General features: G+C 50.9%; 1 protein-coding gene across 4 annotated transcripts in view; it reads left to right on the plus strand.

Annotated features, from left to right (window-relative positions):
- The window catches only part of ripor2 (RHO family interacting cell polarization regulator 2), a 310,961-nt gene that overhangs the window by 170,026 nt on the left and 119,928 nt on the right, over positions 1–21,007 (plus strand). Inside the window, exon 1 of one of the 4 annotated variants that reach the window (XM_038797030.1) lies at positions 17,277–17,382. The exons of the other annotated variants lie outside the window; for them this stretch is intronic. The gene's annotated coding sequence lies outside the window, so the exon portion shown is untranslated. Of the gene's footprint in view, positions 1–17,276; positions 17,383–21,007 lie in introns of those variants that run through there. 4 annotated transcript variants of the gene reach the window in all.

Consider the following 21,007-nt stretch of genomic DNA (forward strand, 5'->3'; position numbering starts at 1 on the left):
CAAGTGCAACAGGTGATTAAGAAGGCAAATGGAATTTTGTCCTTCATTGCTAGAGGGATGGAGTTTAAGACTAGGGAGGTTATGTTGCAATTGTATAAGGTGTTAGTGCGGCCACACCTGGAGTATTGTGTTCAGTTTTGGTCTCCTTACTTGAGAAAGGACGTACTGGCGCTGGAGGGTGTGCAGAGGAGATTCACTAGGTTAATCCCAGAGCTGAAGGGGTTGGATTATGAGGAGAGGTTGAGTAGACTGGGACTGTACTCGTTGGAATTTAGAAGGATGAGGGGGGATCTTATAGAAACATTAAAAATTATGAAGGGAATAGATAGGATAGATGCGGGCAGGTTGTTTCCACTGGCGGGTGACAGCAGAACTAGGGGGCATAGCCTCAAAATAAGGGGAAGTAGATTTAGAACTGAGTTTAGGAGGAACTTCTTCACCCAAAGGGTTGTGAATCTATGGAATTCCTTGCCCAGTGAAGCAGTTGAGGCTCCTTCATTACATGTTTTTAAGGTAAAGATAGATAGTTTTTTGAAGAATAAAGGGATTAAGGGTTATGGTGTTCGGGCCGGAAAGTGGAGCTGAGTCCACAAAAGATCAGCCATGATCTCATTGAATGGCGGAGCAGGCTCGAGGGGCCAGATGGCCTACTCCTGCTCCTAGTTCTTATGTTCTTATGTTCTTAAGATGCTCACCAACCACTTGTTTCCTCCCTCCCTCACTGCACCAAATTCCATCATTTATCATATTCCCAAATTCACACTCTGTGACCAGCTGCAATCATTGCTGAGCTGCTTGCTTATTGATTCCCAAAGTGCTTTACAGTCAGTTAAATACTCTTGAAACATAGCCACTGATGTAATGTAAGAAATATGGCAGCCATTTCTACACAGCAAGGACCGACAAACCGTGATGTTGATTGAGGGATGTCTATCAGCCAGACCTCCGCTGCTGTTCATTTAAAATGTACTGTAGGACCGTATATATTTACATAAGAGGACAGACAGAGGCTTGGCTTAATGGTTCATCCAAAAGACAGTACTTCCTCAGTGCTGTTCGAGAGTGTCAGCCCAGATCAGTGCTCAAGCTGCTGGGGTGGGACTTGAACACACAGGGTGGGATTCTCCATTTGGGAGACTAAGTCCCCACACCAGCTTGAAGACAGTGGTGATTTACGCCAGAAAAACTGGTGCAAAATGACTGCCGAATCCTTGCTCTGGGGTGGAGGGCCTAGCAGGGAGACAGTGTTGAGCTCCCAGCTCTAGCTGCCGATATAGCCTGGAGCATTGCTGGGTCCGTGGCTGCGCATGCACACAACGGCGGTCTGCAGCAGCCGCAAAAATAGTCCCCCCTTTGGCCGGGTCACACGCCCCGGACCGCCCCCAGTCCTGATTGAAACCTCCCCTTGCCCGGGGATTGGCCCTCTCCTGACTGTGGCGGCGCCGGACTGAGTCTGCAGCCACCACGCTGAGTTCACAACGGATGAGACCATATGAGTCCCACGCCGTCGGGAACTCGGCCGGTCGGGGACGGACCAACGCGGGGCGGGCCTCAGGCAATGGTCTGAGGTCGTGGATACAGCATGCAGCGTACTCCTAGAGTATGGTGCTTTTCAGGGGGTGGAGCATCGTGAAAGCAGTGCCGCCCACGATTTGGGCGTTATCAGGGATTCTCCGCCCCGTCGCCGAACGTGATTACAGCTTAAGAACAACATGTGATTATTCTTCAATATAAGACGTGAAATAGTTTCATAGAACATAGAACATTACAGCGCAGTACAGGCCCTTCAGCCCTTGATGTTGTGCCGTCCTGTGAAACCCCATCTAAAGTCACTCTACACTATTCCCTTATCGTCCATGTGCCTATCCAATGACCATTTGAATGCGTTTAGTGTTGGCGAGTCCACTACTGTTGCAGGCAGGGCATTCCACGCCCTTACTACTCTCTGAGTAAAGAACCTACCTCTGACATCTGTCCTATATCTATCTCTCCTCAATTTAAAGCTATGTCCCCTCGTGCTAGACATCACCATCCGAGGAAAAAGGCTCTCAATGTCCACCCTATCTAATCCTCTGATCATCTTGTATGCCTCAATTAAGTCACTTCTTAACCTTCTCTCTAATGAAAACAGCCTCAAGTCCCTCAGCCTTCCCTCATAAGATCTTCCCTCCATACCAGACAACGTCCTGGTAAATCTCCTCTGCACCCTTTCCAATGCTTCCACATCCTTCCTATAATGTGGCGACCAGAACTGCACACAATACTCCAAATGCGGCCGCACCAGAGTTTTGTACAACTGCAACATGACCTCATGGCTCCGAAACTCAATTCCTCTACCAATAAAAGCTAACACACCGTACGCCTTCTTAACAACCCTCTCAACCTGGGTGGCAACTTTCAGGGATCTATGGACATGGACACCGAGATCTCTCTGCTCGTCCACACTGCCAAGAATCTTACCATTAGCCCAGTACTCTGTCTTCCTGTTATTCCTTCCAAAATGAATCACCTCACACTTTTCTGCAGGAAAACCTGACTGAAGAATAGAACCTGTGCTTTCAGGGCTAGAGTGATTGCTGGTGTTTTAGAACAAACAAAGACATTCCAAAATCTAAACTGGTTTAAACATTATTTTAAAAATATAAATCAAATTGCTTTTAGCTCTTCTTCTCAGATGTGGTAACTTTCATTATTCAGGTTATTGAGGATTGCAGTAGATTATATCATCAAAGAAAATGTTTCAGTGTGAAGCTCTGATAGCGTCGGTGATTGTGACAGCCGAGAGAGAACACAACATTGTAATCCTGATTTACAGACAGTGAGGCTTCATATCACAATTCAGTTTTATACAATAATGCCATGGGATATTTTATGTGCTCTATGATAAACTATGCCCTCTTGGACAGACATAGATGATCCTTTTGCATTATATTATAGGAGAACATGAGAAATCTCCCCAGGGATCCCACAATGGGCGCGATTCTCCGCAAAGGTGGAGAGTCGTGAAGGCTGCCACGAAACCGGCCGTGTTTCACGGCAGCCTCCGCTCCCCCTCCCGGGACCCGATTCTGCTCCCCGGTCGGGGCTAGCATCGCGGCCCCGTGAACTCCGGCATCGCGGGCTTAACGAATTTCGCTAAGCCCGCGCGCCAAAGTTAGCGACGGCTGACGCATATGATGACGTCAGCCGCGCATGTGCGGATTGGACGACTCCAACCCGCGCATGCGCGGATGACGTCATCCGCGCATATGCGTCAGACCCGCGCATGCGCGGTCCGTAATGCCCCTCAGCCACCCCGCGGACTTATCCTGCAGGGCGGCGGAGGGAGAAAGAGTGCGCGGGAATCGACCACGGCCGTGCCAATCGGTGGCATGGTTGTGCAGAACGGCACTTTGCGGCCGTTTTCACGAACTGGTATAGCAGGTGTATTAAAAATCGTGAAAACGGCCGTAAAGGCCTTGGAAATCGGCCCATCGGCCAGGGGAGAATCGCTGCTCGCCGTACAAAAACGGCGAGCAGCGATTCGTGTCGGGGGGCGGGCGTGGGGGGGGGGGGGGAGAATAGCGGGAGGGCGTCGGACCAGCGTCGCCGTAAAAATTTGCGCCGCCCGTTATTCTCCGCCCCGTCGTGAGTGCGGAGAATCGCGCCCAATATTTATCACATGACCAAGACCTAAAGCAGGTTTTTGTGTACTGCATTTCCTACATTACAACAATGACCACACTTCAGTGATTGGAAGGTGTACTGGGGCATCTTGGTGCTAATTAAGTGAAAGTTCTTCCTTCCTGTGTGCAGTTGACAACCACACTCAATTCTATATCCATATCCAGTTCAGAAGTGGCAAGCACACTTCAAAGCTGGCCTCATAAACACCGGCTGTGATTCCTCCCATTATCAAAGTAATATCTCACCCACTCACCCAGTGCTTCCTTCTCACGAATAACACCTGCAGGTGTAGCTTCAATTTTGGATGGTGATGGTTGTTCTCGAGCATGAGACACTCTTGTCCTGATGCGGTTGACGATACACTAGCTCTTCTTTGCTGTGTGCAGTGCGCCAATGGTATCGGAAAAATTGAGGCAATGCTTGAGATGCTCAGCAGCCCAGAATGCAGCTATCAGCACTTTGACCACATATGAAATACAAGCAAACCTTAGTGAATCTCGAGGATACAAATCAAGGGACTGCCTCGTAATTTAACTGAACCGCCCAAGCAGAATTTGAGTTTCTCAATACACTGAACATGTTGGAATTAAAAATGCAATTTTGTGGGTAATGCTAACATTGCACAAGGACCCTGTAGCCATGCAGCTAGACTCATAAGACTTCCCTGATCTGAGCCAATTGTCCCTCCAAAAGATTCCTCCTCTTTAAGTGTTGCTGCAACTGTACAAAACATTGGTGACACTGCACCTGGAATACTGTGCTTATCCTCCAAAAAACGCCGGGTCTCACCACTTCCGCAGCTGGTGAAACTGACGCGTATCGCGTCAGTCAGCTGCTAGCCCCTCTGGGAACGGAGAATAGCGGCCTTCAAGAAGGCCCCGGCGCCGGAGTGATTGACACCGATTTTTCTCGCAGGCAACCCGCGTTACGAAGGGCTACGGAGAATCCCGCCCACTGTGTGCAGTTCTGATCCCCTTACTTAAGGAGGGGTGCAGTTGCATTAGAGACAGTTCAGAGGAGGTTCACTAGATTGGTTCCAGAGATGAGGGGCAGGATTCTCTCAGCCCACGCCGGTTCAGAAAATCGCCGGGCTGGGCGCGATTCGTGTGACGCCGCCCTGACGCCGGTCCGCCGATTCTCCGCTCTAAGCGGCCCCCGGGGGAGGGGGGTCCGACCCTGGCCGGGGGAGGGGGTGGTGGGCTCGACCGTGGCCTGGCCCACGATCGGAGCCTACCGATCGGCAGGCTGGCCTCTCCTGGTGGGGAACTCTTTTGCTCGGCGCCAGCCCCTGTAGCCCTATGCCATGTTGCGTCGGGCCTGGCGCAGAGAAAAAAAGCTACCGCGCATGCGCGTATTCGCGCCGATCACAGCACGCATGCACAGACCCGTGGTGCCTATTTGACGGCGGTATCAGCAGCTGGAGCGGTGTGGGTTGCTCCAGTGCCGTACTGGCCTCCTGTGGGGCAGAGGATAGCGACCCTTAGCGGTCTGATGACGCCGTCGTTAAACTGTCCAGTTTTTACGACGGCGTCAACACTCTGTCGTCAGGTGGGAGAATTCCGCCCGAAGGGTTTGTGTTATGAGGAGCAATTGAGCAGTTTGGAATCTAATCATAGATCATAGAATTTACAATGCAGAAGGAGGCCATTCGGCCCATCGATTCTGCACTGGCTCTTGGAAAGAGCAACCTACCCAAGCCTACACCCCTACCCTATCCCCATAACCCAGTAATCCCACCCAATACTAAGGGCAATTTCGGACACTACGGGCAATTTAGCCTGGCCAGTCCACCTAACCTGCACATCTTTGGACTGTGGGAGGAAACCGGAGCACCCGGAGGAAACCCACGCACACACGGGGAGAACGTACAGACTCTGCACAGACAGTGACCCAAGCCGGGAATTGAACCTGGGACCCTGGAGCTGTGAAGCAATTGTGCTATCCACAATGCTACCGCGCTCGATAAGGAATATTGAGTGGAGATTTAATTGAGGTGTATAGGATGCTAAAAGGTGTTGACAAAGTAGGTGTAGAGCGGATGCTTCCTCTTGTGGGGCAATCTAGAACACTAGCTCATAGTTTTAGGATAAGGTGTAGCAGATTTAAAACAGCGATGAGGTTAAATTATTTCCCTCAGAGCCGTGAATCAGTGGAATTCACAACCCCAGAGTGCGTTGGATGGGGGGACATTGAGTAAATTTAAGGAGGACATAGACAGTTTTTTCATTAGTAATGGGTTGAAGGGTTATGGAGAAAGGGCAGGAAAGTGGAATGAGGTTGAGATGAGATCAGCCATGATCATTTTGAATGGCAGAGTGGGCTCGAGAGGCTGAATTGCCTAATCCTGCTGTTAGTTCCAATGTTCAGAACATACTGCCTGAAATCCTGCAGTTGTAGACCAATTTTTTTTTTTAAAAATAATTTTTATTCAAATTTTCACAAAAAAGAAAACAATAACAGAAAATTCTAAGAGCAAAAAGAACAGACCCCCCCCCCCCCCCCCCCCCCCCCCCCCCACCGTATATACAAAAGAGAAACAATAAATTAACGCCCGTCGTTGGCAAAAAACAGATATTCAACCCAAAACAAAAACAAAGAGACAACCCCCCCCCCCACCCCCCCGCCCGGGTTGCTGCTGCTGCTGACCTTTTGTTTTTACCGTTCTGCCAGGAGATCTAGGAATGGTTGCCATCTCCTGAAAAACCCCTGCACTGACCCCCTTAGGGCAAATTTCATCCTCTCCAATTTAATAAACCTCGCCATATCGTTGACCCAGGCCTCCACGCTTGGGGACCTCGCATCCTTCCACTGAAGAAGAATCCTCCGCCGGTCAACTAGGGACGCAAAGGCCAAAACACCGGCCTCTTTCGCCTCCTGCACTCCCGGCTCCACTGAAACCCCAAATATTGCGAGTCCCCAGCCTGGATTGATCCTGGATCCTACCACCCTCGATACCGTCCTTGCTACACCCTTCCAAAATTCCCCGAGCGCTGGGCATGCCCAGAACATGTGGACATGCGTTGTTGACCAATTTCAACATAGCATGAACCACACACTGGGAGTGCACCAAAACATTCACCTGGCTTCTAGTATTTGGCATAATTGTATCTCCGATTACATGAAACATGCTCATATTGTGGCCATTGTCCCAAGGATGCACAGATTCATTTTTGTACATTATCAGGTCCTTCAGCACAGACCTGGTCAAGATGAACATTGTCTGCTACGGCTTCCTCGATACACTTGGTCATGCAGCAGCCATGTGTTACATATATACTGACGGTGGGCGGGATTCCCCATCGGGCGGCTAAGTGTCGACGCTGGTGTACAAACGGGAGTGTTTTACTCCGGCATCGGTGCCCATTCCAATACCCCAGGTGGAATCCTCCGACCCTGAGCCGGGTCAGAGAATCAGCGCGGCGCCATGGGAATCTCGCCACGCCGCCCCGACTACGGGACGAAATTCCCGAGAGCGGAGAATCGGCGCCATTGGCGCCGGCATGGTTGGCGCAGAGAAGGTCGGGGTATGTGCTGACTCTTCCGATTCTCCGGCCCGAATGGGCCGAGCGGCCGTCACAAAAAATCCGAGACCCACCATCGCCTTTCTAACTTCCTCTGAGCTGGCGGGACCTCGGCGTTGAAGGGCCCGGGGGCGGCCTGTGGGGGGGGGGGGGGGGGGGGGGAGGGGTCCGACACCGGGGTGGGCCTCCCTAGTGGCCTGGCCCGCAATAGGGGCCCACCGATCGGCAGGCCGGCCTCTCTGGCCTGGGGCCTCCTTCCTCGCCGCCGGCTCCTGTTGCCCTGCGCCATTTGGCGTCGGGGCCGGCGCGGGGAAGAAGGCCACTGTGCATGCACTAGTTGGCTGGTTCATGGCGGGATCGACAGCTGGAGTGGGCCACTCCAGCGCTGTGCTAGCCCCCTGTGGGCCGGAGAATGGGGTCCTGGAACGGGCGCCGTCGCCGGAGTAAAACACTCCCATTTTTACGCCAGCGTTGATGCTTAGTTGCCCGATGGGTGAATCTCGCCCCTCATTCTCCAGACCACAGAAGGCTAGCATGGCGCTCGAGTGGCCCACGCCACTCCAGCTGCCAATCCCTAATGACGATAGGGTGGTCGGTAGATTTATGCATGTTTTGGGCGGCACTGTGGAGCACTGCTGCCTCACGGCACCAAGGACCCGGGTTCAATTCCAGCCCCGGGTCACTGTCCGTATGAAGTTTGCACATTCTCCCCACAACCCAAAGATCTGCAGGGTAGATGGATTGGCCATGCTAAATTGCCCCTTAATCGGAAAAAAGAAATAGAAAAAAAGAAAGATTTGTGCATGTTTTTCCTTTAAGCGTGCGGATTAAGACCGGCTTATTTGACCCATTGACGTTTCATTCTGCAATACTTTCACTTCCGCATCATAACTTGTTTAATGTACTGTGCAAAACCCTGCCTTTTTTTCATTTTGAAAGCCTGCGACATTCAGGCTAACATTTTTCCCACTACAATATATTCTGCAAAACAATTGAGTAGTCTTTATTTGTGGGCAGGGTGGTTTGTGTTCCTGTTTCTAAATAATTCATTTATGAAAAAGATGTATAAGTGCCTGGGGAGAAAGCAACACAATGGAGAAACAAAAAATAAAAAGAGAAGTATATAAAATCAGCCCTGAGAGGAACCCAGAATCATTGCAGCCAAGAAGGGCTATACGAGCTTCTCGTTTATTTATTTTTTCTCCAGGTTTCTTGCCCGACTGCCAACCTGATTGGCAGACTGGCTGTCTGGTGGGCGGGCAAGCTGAAGGACATAGCAGAGGAGCAGGTAGGTCGAGTGATTGGCGGGTGGAGGTGAGGAGAGACTGTGATACCTGGGGGTTACAGAGGGAAGAGACCAAGGATGTGAGATTGTGGAAGTGGGTAGAATATTGTTGGGTTATAGATGATGGACCTGAGGGATGCCATGCTGGGCAAGGCGAGGTAGATGTTGGCTGCAGAAGAGGCAAAGGATGGTTGCAAGAGTGAGATCATGGGTAGGTCAGTGAATGCAGGAAATTAGGGGCTCGTTAATTCTGGAGCTCAGACAGATATTAGAGGGATTACAGGTCAGCGAAGTAGGACCAAGGAAGCACTCCTGCTCCTCTTGGTCTGCAAACAGCATTATAAAGACACTTAACTAGTAATCCCAGCCATGATCGCCACCTTTTTGCCCGCCAAGTCACAGAAACATAGCCACCACTGACTCAGAAAGTTTATGAAAATGGAGCCATGCAGCCTCCTTGAATGCTTTCAATGTTCAACCCTCCCTGTCAATCCGTTCAAACCAGAAATGATTGGGTTTCAGGCAGGTTGAGCTCAGCTTTGAATTTTTTTAATGTTCATTTCGCATCCAACCTAAATCAACTTGTTTTGGGATTGAATCGGCTCCATTGTCTCCCTTTATTTTTGTTATATGCAGCGGCTCTCAGAAGTTTCAAATGATCACTCTAATTTAGCAAGTTACAGGAGTTGACATTTTGGGAGCGGCTCAGCGACCACATTGCGCTCTGGGAGCAATGGGTGAATTGTGAGCACACCTGAAATCGAGCTACGTGCCGGGCCGATCGCAGGTCACCTGACTCACTCCACCCGACGCGATCTGGATCTTGCTAGGAACCTTGGCAGTGTCAACCTGGCACCCAGGCAGGTAACAGGGGCTCCGCAAGAGTGTCAGCCTGGCAGTGCCAGGGTGCCTAGTTGTCTAGGTTGCACAGCCGGGGTTCGGGCTGGGGGTGCCTTGCCAAGTAGAGGGGGGGCGAAGGGGTTTCCAAGGTTGGGAAAGATGAGGGGGGTTAAAAAAGCAGGGTGGGTAGCTGAGGGAGAGGAGGGGCAGATCGAAGCGGCCAGACAAAATGGCGGCCTGCTCTGTGAGGAGCCTTTCCTGTTGGCGAGATTTAACTCACCAGCAGGAAATTCTTTTAAGTGCGACCTCAGTGAGGAGAAGCTCCCCAAGCCCCAATAAAACGGCAAAGTACCTGTGCTAAATGTGATTCACACTATATATAGTTGCCAATATCACTCCATGTATATATGTTCGTTATCTACCCATTGTAAGTGCAGTTGCACTATCCGACCACCAGGGGGAGTCGCTCTGGGAGTACACAAGAGTTTGTACTGGGCTCCTCCCTTGGCTCCGCCCAGGATTCCTCCCCCTGGGACCGATGTATAAAGATCAGTGCCTTAGAGCCAGCCTGCCATTTCACCTGAAGTTCAACGACGAATAGGCTGGCTCTATTGTAAGTGCATTAAAGCCTCTGTTCAGATCCAACTACACGTGTTCGCTGAATTGATGGTTCCATCAATTTAATACACTTAAGAAGCTGCTGAAGTAAAGCATGGAATCCACTCTAAAACCAGGACGTCTAGCATTCGATCCGCAGGATGCAGAGGCGAAAGAAACCTTCTGCCACTGGCTGAAATGTTTTAAGGCCTACCTAGCCGAAATCAGCACCACTGAAACTACGGAGGAACAAAAGTTCAGCCTACTGCATGCGAAGGTAAGCCACAGAATTTCTAAATCCAGCCCGTTCCTACACCGCTGCGCTGGCGATTTTGGATAAAATGTATATTAGGCCCATGAACGAGGTATTTGCCCACCATGTGTTCACGACTTGTCGACAACGGCCTACTGAAACTTTAGCTGAATTTGCACGCGAGTTGAACAATCTCTCAAATGACTGCGATTACCAGGCCGTAACCGCGGCCGAACATAGGGAGCTTGCTGTGCGGGGTGTTTTTGTAGCGGGCCTTCGATCTAGCTATGTACGCCAGAGACTATTAGAAAATGGGGCCCAGGGCTTAGAGACTACCGTAGAGGCTGCTACCACAATGGAAGTTCCCTTCCGCAGCCTCAACTCGTTTCCCGCGGACCCCGCTAACCCCGCATGGGCCCCCGACCTGAGGACCCCCCAAGCCTGGCAAACCTCCACCATGCGGCCGGCCACATGCGATTCATGGGGGCCCCCAGTCAAATACTCAAGCTATTCAGCTACTCCAGCTAATTACTCAGCTTCCTCAGCCAGCTACTCAGCTCATCAAACCAGTTATTCAACTGCTCCAGCCTGCCACTATTCAGCTCCCCAAACCAGTTATTCAACTGCATCAGCCTGCCATTATTCAGCTCCCCAAACCAGTTATTCAACTGCTCCAGCCTGCGACTATTCAGCTCCCCAAACCAGTTATTCAACTGCTCCAGCCTGCCACTATTCAGCTCCCCAAACCAGTTATTCAACTGCATCAGCCTGCCATTATTCAGCTCCCCAAACCAGTTATTCAACTGCATCAGCCTGCCACTATTCAGCTCCCCAAACCAGTTATTCAACTGCTCCAGCCTGCCACTATTCAGCTCCCCAAACCAGTTATTCAACTGCATCAGCCTGCCATTATTCAGCTCCCCAAACCAGTTATTCAACTGCATCAGCCTGCCACTATTCAGCTCCCCAAACCAGTTATTCAACTGCTCCAGCCTGCCACTATTCAGCTCCCCAAACCAGTTATTAAACTGCTCCAGCCTGCCACTATTCAGCTCCCCAAACCAGTTATTAAACTGCTCCAGCCTGCCACATCTGTGGACAAAGCCAGCACCCGTGGCAGCACTGCTCAGCCCGATCCGCGACCTGCAGCAGCTGCGGGAAGAAAGGCCACTATGCTAGAGTGTGCCTCGGCAGAAGGGCCCCAGTCCTCAACATCCCAACAGTCCAAAAACATCGCCCCCAGCACCAGCAGGCCCGCGGGGCCCGAAACGCTGCGGCCTACGCTCAGGCTCCGCCCCCTCCCGCCACGTGCGATCCATGGGGGCCGCCATTTTGGCAAACCTTTGCCATGCGGCCGGCCACGTGCGATTCATGGGGGCCGCCATCTTGGACGCCATCTTCATCACCACCCTCCACGTGCGATCCACGGGCCCTAGCTGCATCCCCAGACTCAAACAGCTCATCGGAGGAGTACGACCTCCCCGGGCAGTCACCACATGGCCCGCAACTCAGCGCAATGTTCCTGCATCAAGCTCGCCAGAACGCAATGGCATCTACTCGACAGGGCGCCCGATCGGAAGAATTCGACTCCCCCGTGCACCCACCACGCGGCCCGCAACTCAACGCGGTCACCCTCGACCAATCTCGCCCCAAGCATCTGAGAAATTCGATGACGGAGGTCCGGATCAAGGGGTACAACACGTCGTGCCTCTTCGACTCCGGGAGCACAGAGTGCTTCATACACCCAGAGCTGGTAAGATGCTGTTCCCTCCCTATTTATCCCGTCAACAAAACTATCGCCCTCGCTTCGGGCTCCCATTCCATCCAAATCCAAGGCCGCACTACAGCAATGCTAACGATTCGGGGCACTAGCTATTCCAAATTTAAACTGTATGTCTTGCCCGACTTCTGCGCGTCACTCCTCTTAGGCTTGGATTTCCAATGTAACCTCAAGAGTCTCACCCTCAGCTTCAGCGGGCCCCTGCCCCCACTCACTATCTGCAGCTTCGCCATGCTGCGCATCGCCCCCCCCCCCCCTCCTCTCTTCGCCAACCTCACCCCGGATTGCAAACCGGTAGCCACTCGCAGCAGACGGTACAGCCTGCAGGATAGGGTATTTATCAGAACGGAGGTCCGAAGGCTGCTCAGTGAGGGGATCGTAGAGGCCAGTAACAGTCCCTGGAGAGCTCAGGTGGTGGTCGTCAAGACCGGGGGAAAATTCCGCATGGTTGTCGATTATAGCCAGACGATCAATCGCTTTACGCTCCTAGACGCGTATCCCCTCCCCAGAATCGCAGACATGGCAAACCAGATCGCCCAATATCGGGTATTTTTCACGGTGGATCTGAAGTCTGCATACCACCAGCTCCCAATCCGCCCGGAGGACCGCCACTACACGGCGTTCGAGGCCGATGGCCGCCTCTTCCATTTCCTCCGGGTTCCCTTCGGCGTCACTAACGGGGTTTCGGTGTTCCAACGAGCAATGGACCGAATGGTAGACCAGTATGGGCTGCGGGCCACGTTTCCGTATCTGGATAATGTTACCATCTGCGGCCATGACCAGCAGAATCACGATGCCAACCTCCACCGTTTCATCCAGACGGCCCAAAAATTAAACCTTACATATAACAAGGAGAAATGCGTTTTCCGCACAAACAGACTAGCCATCCTCGGCTACGTCGTGGAGAACGGAGTCCTGGGCCCAGACCCGGACCACATGCTCCCCCTCCCCCATGGCCCCAAGGCCCTCAAACGGGGCTTGGGGCTCTTTTCGTACTACGCCCAGTGGGTCCCCCGATATGTGGACAACGCCCGCCCACTCTTCAAGGCCACACTATTTCCCCTGTCTGCTGAGGCGTGCCAAGCCTTCAACTGCATCAGGGACGACATCGCCAAAGCAGCCATGAGGGCGGTGGATGAATCCACTCCCTTTTAGGTTGAGAGCGACGCCTCAGAGGTAGCTCTAGCAGCCACTTGAAATCAAGTAGGGCGGCCCGTTGCATTTTTCTCCCGTACCCTATCCGCTTCAGAACTCCGACACTCCTCAGTCTAGAAGGAAGCGCAAGCTATCGTGGAGGCTATCCGACACTGGAGGCACTACCTCGCAGGTAGGAGGTTCACCCTCATTACCGACCAACGATCGGTTGCCTTCATGTTCGACAACTCGCAAAGGGGCAAAATTAAAAATGACAAAATTCTTCGGTGGAGGATTGAACTCTCCACCTACAATTACGATATTAAATATCGACCGGGGAAGCTCAACGAGCCCTCGGATGCCCTATCCCGCGGGACATGCACCAGTGCGCAAATCAGCCGCCTAAAAGCCATCCACGATGACCTCTGCCACCCAGAGGTCACCCGGCTCACCCACTACATCAGAGCCCGAAACCGGCCTTTCTCCAACGAGGAGGTAAAAGCGTTCACCAGGGACTGTCCGATCTGTGCGGAGTGCAAACCGCACTTCTATAGACCAGACAGGGCCCACCTAGTCAAGGCTTCTAGGCCCTTTGAACGCCTTGTGATCGATTTCAAAGGGCCACTCCCCTCCACTAACAAAAACATTTACTTTCTTAACATTATTGACGCGTTCTCCCGATTCCCCTTCGCCATCCCGATATGACCTCCCACACAGTCATTAGGGCCCTGCATAGTGTCTTCACCCTGTTCGGTTTCTCCAGCTACGTGCACAGCGACCGGGGTGCGTCCTTTATGAGTAACGAGCTGCGTCAGTACCTGCTCGACAAGGGCATCGCCTCGAGCAGGACTACCAGTTACAACTGGTAGGCAGCACAAGGGGCAGCCCGGTAGCATAGTGGTTAGCATCAATGCTTCACAGCTCCAGGGTCCCAGGTTCGATTCCCGGCTGGGTCACTGTCTGTGTGGAGTCTGCACGTCCTCCCCGTGTGTGCGTGGGTTTCCTCCGGGTGCTCCGGTTTCCTCCAACAGTCCAAAGATGTGCGGGTTAGGTGGATTGGCCATGCTAAATTGCCCGTAGTGTCCTAAAAAGTAAGGTTAAGGGGGAGTTGTTGGGTTACGGGTATAGGGTGGATACATGAGTTTGAGTAGGGTGATCATTGCTTGGCACAACATCGAGGGCCGAAGGGCCTGTTCTGTGCTGTACTGTTCTAAATTCTAAACCCCAGGGGGAACGGACAGGTGGAGAGGGAGAACGCGACGGTCTGGAAGACCATCCTACTGACCCTCAGGTCCAGAAAGCTCCAAGTTTCCCAATGGCAGGAAGTCCTCCCTGACGCACTCCACGCAATTAGATCCCTCCTGTGTACAGCTACCAACCAAACCCCCCACAAGCGGCTCTTCATTTTTTTCCAGGGGCACTACCACAGGGGTCTCACTTCCGGCGTGGCTGAGGACGCCAGGCTCGGTTCTCCTAAGGAAGCACGTCAGGGCGCACAAAACCGACCCCATTGTTGAAAAGGTGCGCCTGCTTCATTCCAACCCACAGTATGCATTTGTTGAGTTCCCGGATGGTCGCCGGGACACAGTATCCCTCCGAGACCTGGCACCCGCTGGATCCAGCCCCCCATCTACCCCCACTGAGGAACTCCTTTCCCCGTTCCCTATGCGGCCGCCCCCTTGCGCCCCCGATTCTGCGAGCTCACCCCACCAGTCCCGAGCGCCAGCACCAGCCTGCCCCCCGCGCCCCCAGTCTCCATTCGACCAGGAGGTGTATGCGGCTTGGACATGACTCGCCCCGGAGCCGGCAACCGTACCCCAGACCTCGACGCCCGCCCAGCCACCGCAAGAGGCTGCAACCCCGGTGCTCTGCAGATCAAAACGGACAATTCGTCCACCGGACAGACTGACTCTTTGAGCCATCACCCCCGCTGGACTTGATTTTTTTAACAGGGGGTGAATGTGGTGAATGTGATTCACACTATATATAGTTGCCAATATCCCTCCATGTATATATGTTTGTTATCTACCCATTGTAAGTGCAGTTGCACTATCCGACCACCAGGGGGAGTCGCTCTGGGAGCACGCGAGAGTTTGTACTGGGCTCCTCCCTTGGCTCCACCCAGGACTCCTCCCCCTGGGACCGATGTATAAAGATCAGTGCCTTAGAGCCAGCCTGCCATTTCACCTGAAGTTCAACAATAAATAGGCTGGCTCTATTGTAAGTGTATTAAAGCCTCTGTTCAGATCTAACTACACGTGTTCGCTGAATTGATGGTTCCATCAGTACCATTGGATAGCTGGATGTTTCTCAGCTCTGCAGCCACCGAGAAATACCCCTCTAAACGTGCATAAAAAGAACTTTAACTTCAGTCCGCTGAATTGCACCCTATATGCATTGCTCAGCTCTCATCATGTGCTGCAGAATAATACATTGTTAGTTTGGTGCACTGACTGTAGTGCAATAATAAGTGATGTGACATCTTGGATATTTATGTGTACATACACATAGCAATATAGTTCCTAAATCTTTTTGAACGATATAATACTTTTCTTTCTGATGCAGCGTGACTCTCATTCAGAACATGTAGCTAGCTCATGGCATGTTAATGAGATTCAGTCCTAGCTCTGTCCAGAGAACAGCGGGCATGCAGCCTATGGACTTGGCTGGTCATTTGACCAATAGCCAAAATTGCCCTTCACTGGTCCGAGATGTTGAAATTAAGCTTTCGGTTTGCTACTTCCTGCTATCTTCATGCAGGTCTGCAAGCGACTTTGGAAATATTTCAAATATTAACACTGATCGGGGGGGGGGGGCGTCAGCTGCTGCAGAAGCTTGAATAGACGGTGATTGCAGATACGCTATTTTGGGTTGACACTTTTCAGGGGTTAATGACAAAGATGGTACGTTTATGGGCTGCAGGATCAAAAGTGGCACCAGTCCATTGGTTTCGGCACTAGAGCATTGAATGTTTCAGAATGCAGCATTTGTTTCCACAAGGTGTTTGAAAAAGGGATATTCGTCCATGAGCCCTTGATTAGAACGATGGTAGATGCTAAATCTGACAGCACATGAGAAAAGTAAGAGGTGAGCTGTTGCAAGTAGTAGGCAAATGCTTTGTGCATCTATATTCCTCTGTGTGCTATTTTACCCAGTTGCATGAGCCCATTAGCTATAACGGGGATGACATGTGTGTCACCAGCAGTAGAACATAGCATTCACTATAGAAACCAGCACTGTAATATTTTCTGGGACCCTTTATGCAACTGTGTTGTACCTGGATAGTATTTTTTTGTTATCTTTGCGATTTAGAGCTGCACTATAATAAGCTTTACTCTGTTAGGTGAATGTAAATCATCCCATGGTCCGAACCATGAAGAAGAGCAGGGGAAATTTCTCCAGTATCTCAGGCAATATTTATCCCTCAACCAACACCTAAAATTGATAATGTGGTAATTAATTGAATCTTGCTGCGTGCAAATTGGCTTCTGTGTTTCTTACATTGCAACACTTCAAAAAGCACTTCACTGCTTGTAAACACCTTCAAGTCGTGAAAAGCAGCAGACATCTCTTCATATATTTCCCCATTAATATTGGCGGTTATTTCTAGACCAAATAATGCGTGGATAATTAGGCAAAGAATTTCTACTGTTGCAGTCCCAATACAGAGAGCTAGAGTGTACACATTGTGTATAAGGGGCCACAAGGTTTGGCTGGCCTGGTCTGCTGCTTGCTCAATAGTCTCTGTAAATGGTCACATGGGTGAACGGGTTCCATAATGGACAAGGTGACCTCTGGGCCCAGAGTTGCTGGGGCTCCTGGGGATAGATTTTACTTTTCTGTCTCTATTGATTTCGATGAAAAGTGAGCTGAGGAAGGGGATGGATGTAAAATGGACTGCTACCTTCCTATCAGCCATTTCGCACTTGCACACAAAGTCAGGATTGCCCCCCTGGTATGTGCTGCTAAAAAAGGTGAAAGATTATCTCTTTAACGCCAGCAACGTTTACTGAAGCAGTTCGATGGTCCCCAGCTGAGAGAGAGAAAAAAAAACATTTTGTTTTCATATGCACCATCTTCACATGATAAAACAACTCGAAAACAGAAGCCCCAGTTATCTTTCATCTGCTGAAATTGTGAGGAGGAAATGACGAGGAATAGTTAATTTTAGCACTATAAATATCTCAAGAGTCTCGGCTAGCAGGGCAGCTGCAGACTGTTGCACCAGCTCAAATGCAGACGTGTTATTGAAGACAGGGATGCCACTTCGGGTAATGTAGTACAGACACTATTGGCCAGCTGTCAGGTATAGATCTTGGACTCTTTGCTCGATATTCATGATTAAGAGCTTTTGATTTATCAGGGAAGTATTGATTGTAAATAGGGGGAAAAGGCAACTTTGACTTCTAAGCTACCTTGCAACAATCGTTATTTCTTCAATCTAAGACCTCTCTAGGACCTGCATTTAACCCTTTGTGGTAGCGATCATGGCTTAGTGACATTAACTTAAGCAATGTACCAGCAGGGTAGCTGTGTTTACTCCATGTGATGCATAGAAAATTGTTCTGAGGTTTAGCTTGTTTCCTTAATATTGCCTTCATGTGAGCGAAACAGACTTTTCTGTAACATGGGTTTCAAGATTAGATATTGGTATTTGTAAAGAAGTATTGTACAAGAATACACTGCACATTGTGTTCTTCTCAGGCCTGTTTCATACACTTATCAGCCTTTTACTAAGAATTATTTGAGCAGTTTATTTGTTTGTTGCAATGTGGATGACCAGGCTGATATCATGACCGGTACAGGCTTGGAGGGCCGAAGGGCCTGTTCCTGTGCTATATTTTTCTTTCTTTTTGTTCTTTGTTATATTCTAGTAGGCATTGCAAAGACGTGTGTCTGCGTATGTGTGCTTGTGTATACGTTGGACTCTTATGGTGCATGCGCACACCTGCACATTCATGCATTTTACAGCAAAAGGGGCACGTGGCAAGGTGGGCACCTCACCCATCTGCTCCTCCAACCACCGTCTGCCCCACCTGTGTCAGAGACTGTCAGTTGCGAATTGGACTCCTCATTCACCTGAGGACTCGCTTTCCGTGCAGAAGCAAGTCATTCTATATATATCATCACAGATATAGGTTTTTTTTTATAAATTTAGATTACCCAATTATTTTTTCCAATTAAGGGGCAATTTAGCGTGGCCAATCCACCTACTCTGCACATTTTTGGGTTGTGGGGGCGAAACCCACGCAGACACGGGGAGAATGTGCAAACTCCACACGGACAGTGACCCACGGTCGGGATCGAACCTGGGGCCTCAGCGCCGTGAGGCGGTTGTGCTAACCATTAGGCCACCATGCTGCCCTCATCACAGATATAGGTTGAGAGGCGATAGATTCAGACCTGAGGTGAGGAGGAACTACCTCTCACAGAGGTTGTGAATTTGTGGAATTTGCTGCCCCGTAGTGTGGCTGAGTCTGAATCATTAAATGGTTTCAAGAAGAAGATAGATATATTTCTGATTTTAAAAAAGGGTTAAAGGGATATGTGGAACTGGTAGGGAGATGAATTTGAGACCAGGAAGAGATCAGCCATGCTCTGATTGAATGGCGGAGCAGGCTTGAAGGGCTGAATTGCCGACTTCTGCATAAGATTTGTGCATGCACAAATATATGGGTTCTTTTTAAACTCTGATTTGTTCCCAGGACACAAGTGCTACTAGTAAGACCACATTTATTCCATATACCTAGTGGTCTTGAGAAGATAGCAATGGGCCTTCTCTTTGCACCACTGAACCACTTGTGTTGATTGTGGTCTCACAGTGGTATCCACTCAGAAATGCATGGATATTGATTCAGTGAATGTGTGTATATATATATGTACATGTGTGTGCGCGTTTGTGGTACGTGCGAACAGGACTATTCTATAATTCTAGTCCTGATGGCGTCCCAGCAAACTGATGTAAGCATTAGAAATTTCTTGGAAGAGGGATGACTCACTTGATTTCCAACTGCCCCTCCAAAGAGTGATTGGTCAAAATCCAGAAGAACTGGGATAAATAACAGAACTCTGTCATTTTCTCTGCGGTTTAGCCAATCTACGCTGCAGTCATAGCAGGAGATTGAGAGAGCCCAGGTAGAACTCAGGGCCATTTCTCAGACTATATGGAGGCATCTTTGGCATTGTGGTGAATGTGATTCACACCGGATTATAACCTGTATATACATGTGTCTATATTGTAAGTGCAGTTGCACTACCTGACCTCCAGGGGGAGTAGCTCTGGGAATGCTCGAGAGTTGTACGGGACTTCTCCCTTGGCTCCGCCCAGGACTCCTCCCCCGGGAGCTGCTGTATAAAGATCAGTGCCACAGGGTCAGCCGGCCAGTTCACCGAAAGTTCAACGGCTAACAGGCTGGCTCTGTTGTAAGTATATTAAAACCGCTATTCTAATCCTACAAGCACGTGTCCGTAGAATTGTTGGTTCCAACAATTTAATATACTTAGGAAACAGTCGAAGAAATCATGGAAGCAGCCCTCAAGCCCGGACGCCTCGAACTCGACCCACAGGATGCAGAGGCTAAGGAAATTTTTTCTCACTGGCTGAGATATTTTAAAGCCTACCTCGCAGAAGCCAGCACCGCTGGAACAACGGAGGAACAAAAACTCAGCCTACTGCACGCGAGGGTAAGCCACAGAATCTCCACACAGCTGAATGCGGCCGGTTCTTACACCGCAGCGCTGGCAATGTTGGACAAAATGTACGTTAGGCCCATTAACGAGGTTTATGCACGCCACGTGTTTACGACTCGCCGTCAGCGGCCTACAGAAGCACTTGCCGAGTTTGTAAGGGAATTGAACAATCTTTCCAATGACTGTAATTATCAAGCCATTACCGCGGCTGAACATAGGGAGCTTGCTGTCCGGGACGTTTTCGTAGCGGGTCTCAGGTCTAACTATGTGTGCCAAAGACTGCTAGAAAAGGGGGCCCAGGACTTAGACACTACTGTGGAGGCTGCTACCACTATGGAAGTTTCCTTCCGCAGCCTCACGTCGTTTCCCGCGGACCCCGCGACCTCATCGTGGACCCCCGACCAGCAGTCCTCCCAAGCCTGTGCCGCACGGCCCCCCAGCTACCGCGCTGCCAAAGCCTGTTACTCTGTTGCCCCAGCCAGCTACTCAGCTGCTCCAGCCTGCCATTTCTGTGGCCAAAGCCAGCACCAGCGGCAGCACTGCCCAGCCCGATCCGCGACCTGCAGCAGCTGCGGGAAGAAAGGCCACTATGCCAGAGTGTGCCTTGCGAAAAGGGCCCCAGTTTTTAACTCCCCAGTAGAGAGAACAAATCGCTCACAACACCAGCGGGCCCGCGGGGCCCGAAACGCTGCGGCCTACGCCCCGACTCCGCCCCCTCCCGCCACGTGCGATCCATGGGGGCCGCCATCTTGGCAAACCCCCTACATGCGGCCGGCCATGTGCGACTCATGGGGGCCGCCATCTTCCTCGCCACTCACCACGTGCGATTCACGGGCCCCATCTGCATCGGCATGCTCAGAAAGCTCTTCTGAAGAATACGACTTCCCCGGGCACTCACCACTTGGCCTGCAACTCAACGCAGTCACCCTGGATCAATCCCGCCCCAAGCACCTACGAAGTTCGATGGCGGAGGTCCAGATCAACGGGTACAGCACGCCATGCCTCTTTGACTCCGGGAGCACCGAGAGCTTTATACATCCAGAGCTGGTAAGACGCTGTTCGCTTTCTATTTTTCCGGTGAGCTTTCTATTTTTCCAAACTATCGCCCTCGCTTCGGGCTCCCACTCAGTCCAAATCCAAGGACGCACTGTCGCTACACTTACAATTCGAGGCGCCAGTTATCCTAAATTTAAACTTTATGTCCTGCCCGACCTCTGCACGCCACTCTTATTAGGCCTGGA

This window comes from Scyliorhinus canicula, chromosome 5 (assembly GCF_902713615.1).
Source record: "Scyliorhinus canicula chromosome 5, sScyCan1.1, whole genome shotgun sequence".
Lineage (NCBI taxonomy): Eukaryota > Metazoa > Chordata > Chondrichthyes > Carcharhiniformes > Scyliorhinidae > Scyliorhinus > Scyliorhinus canicula.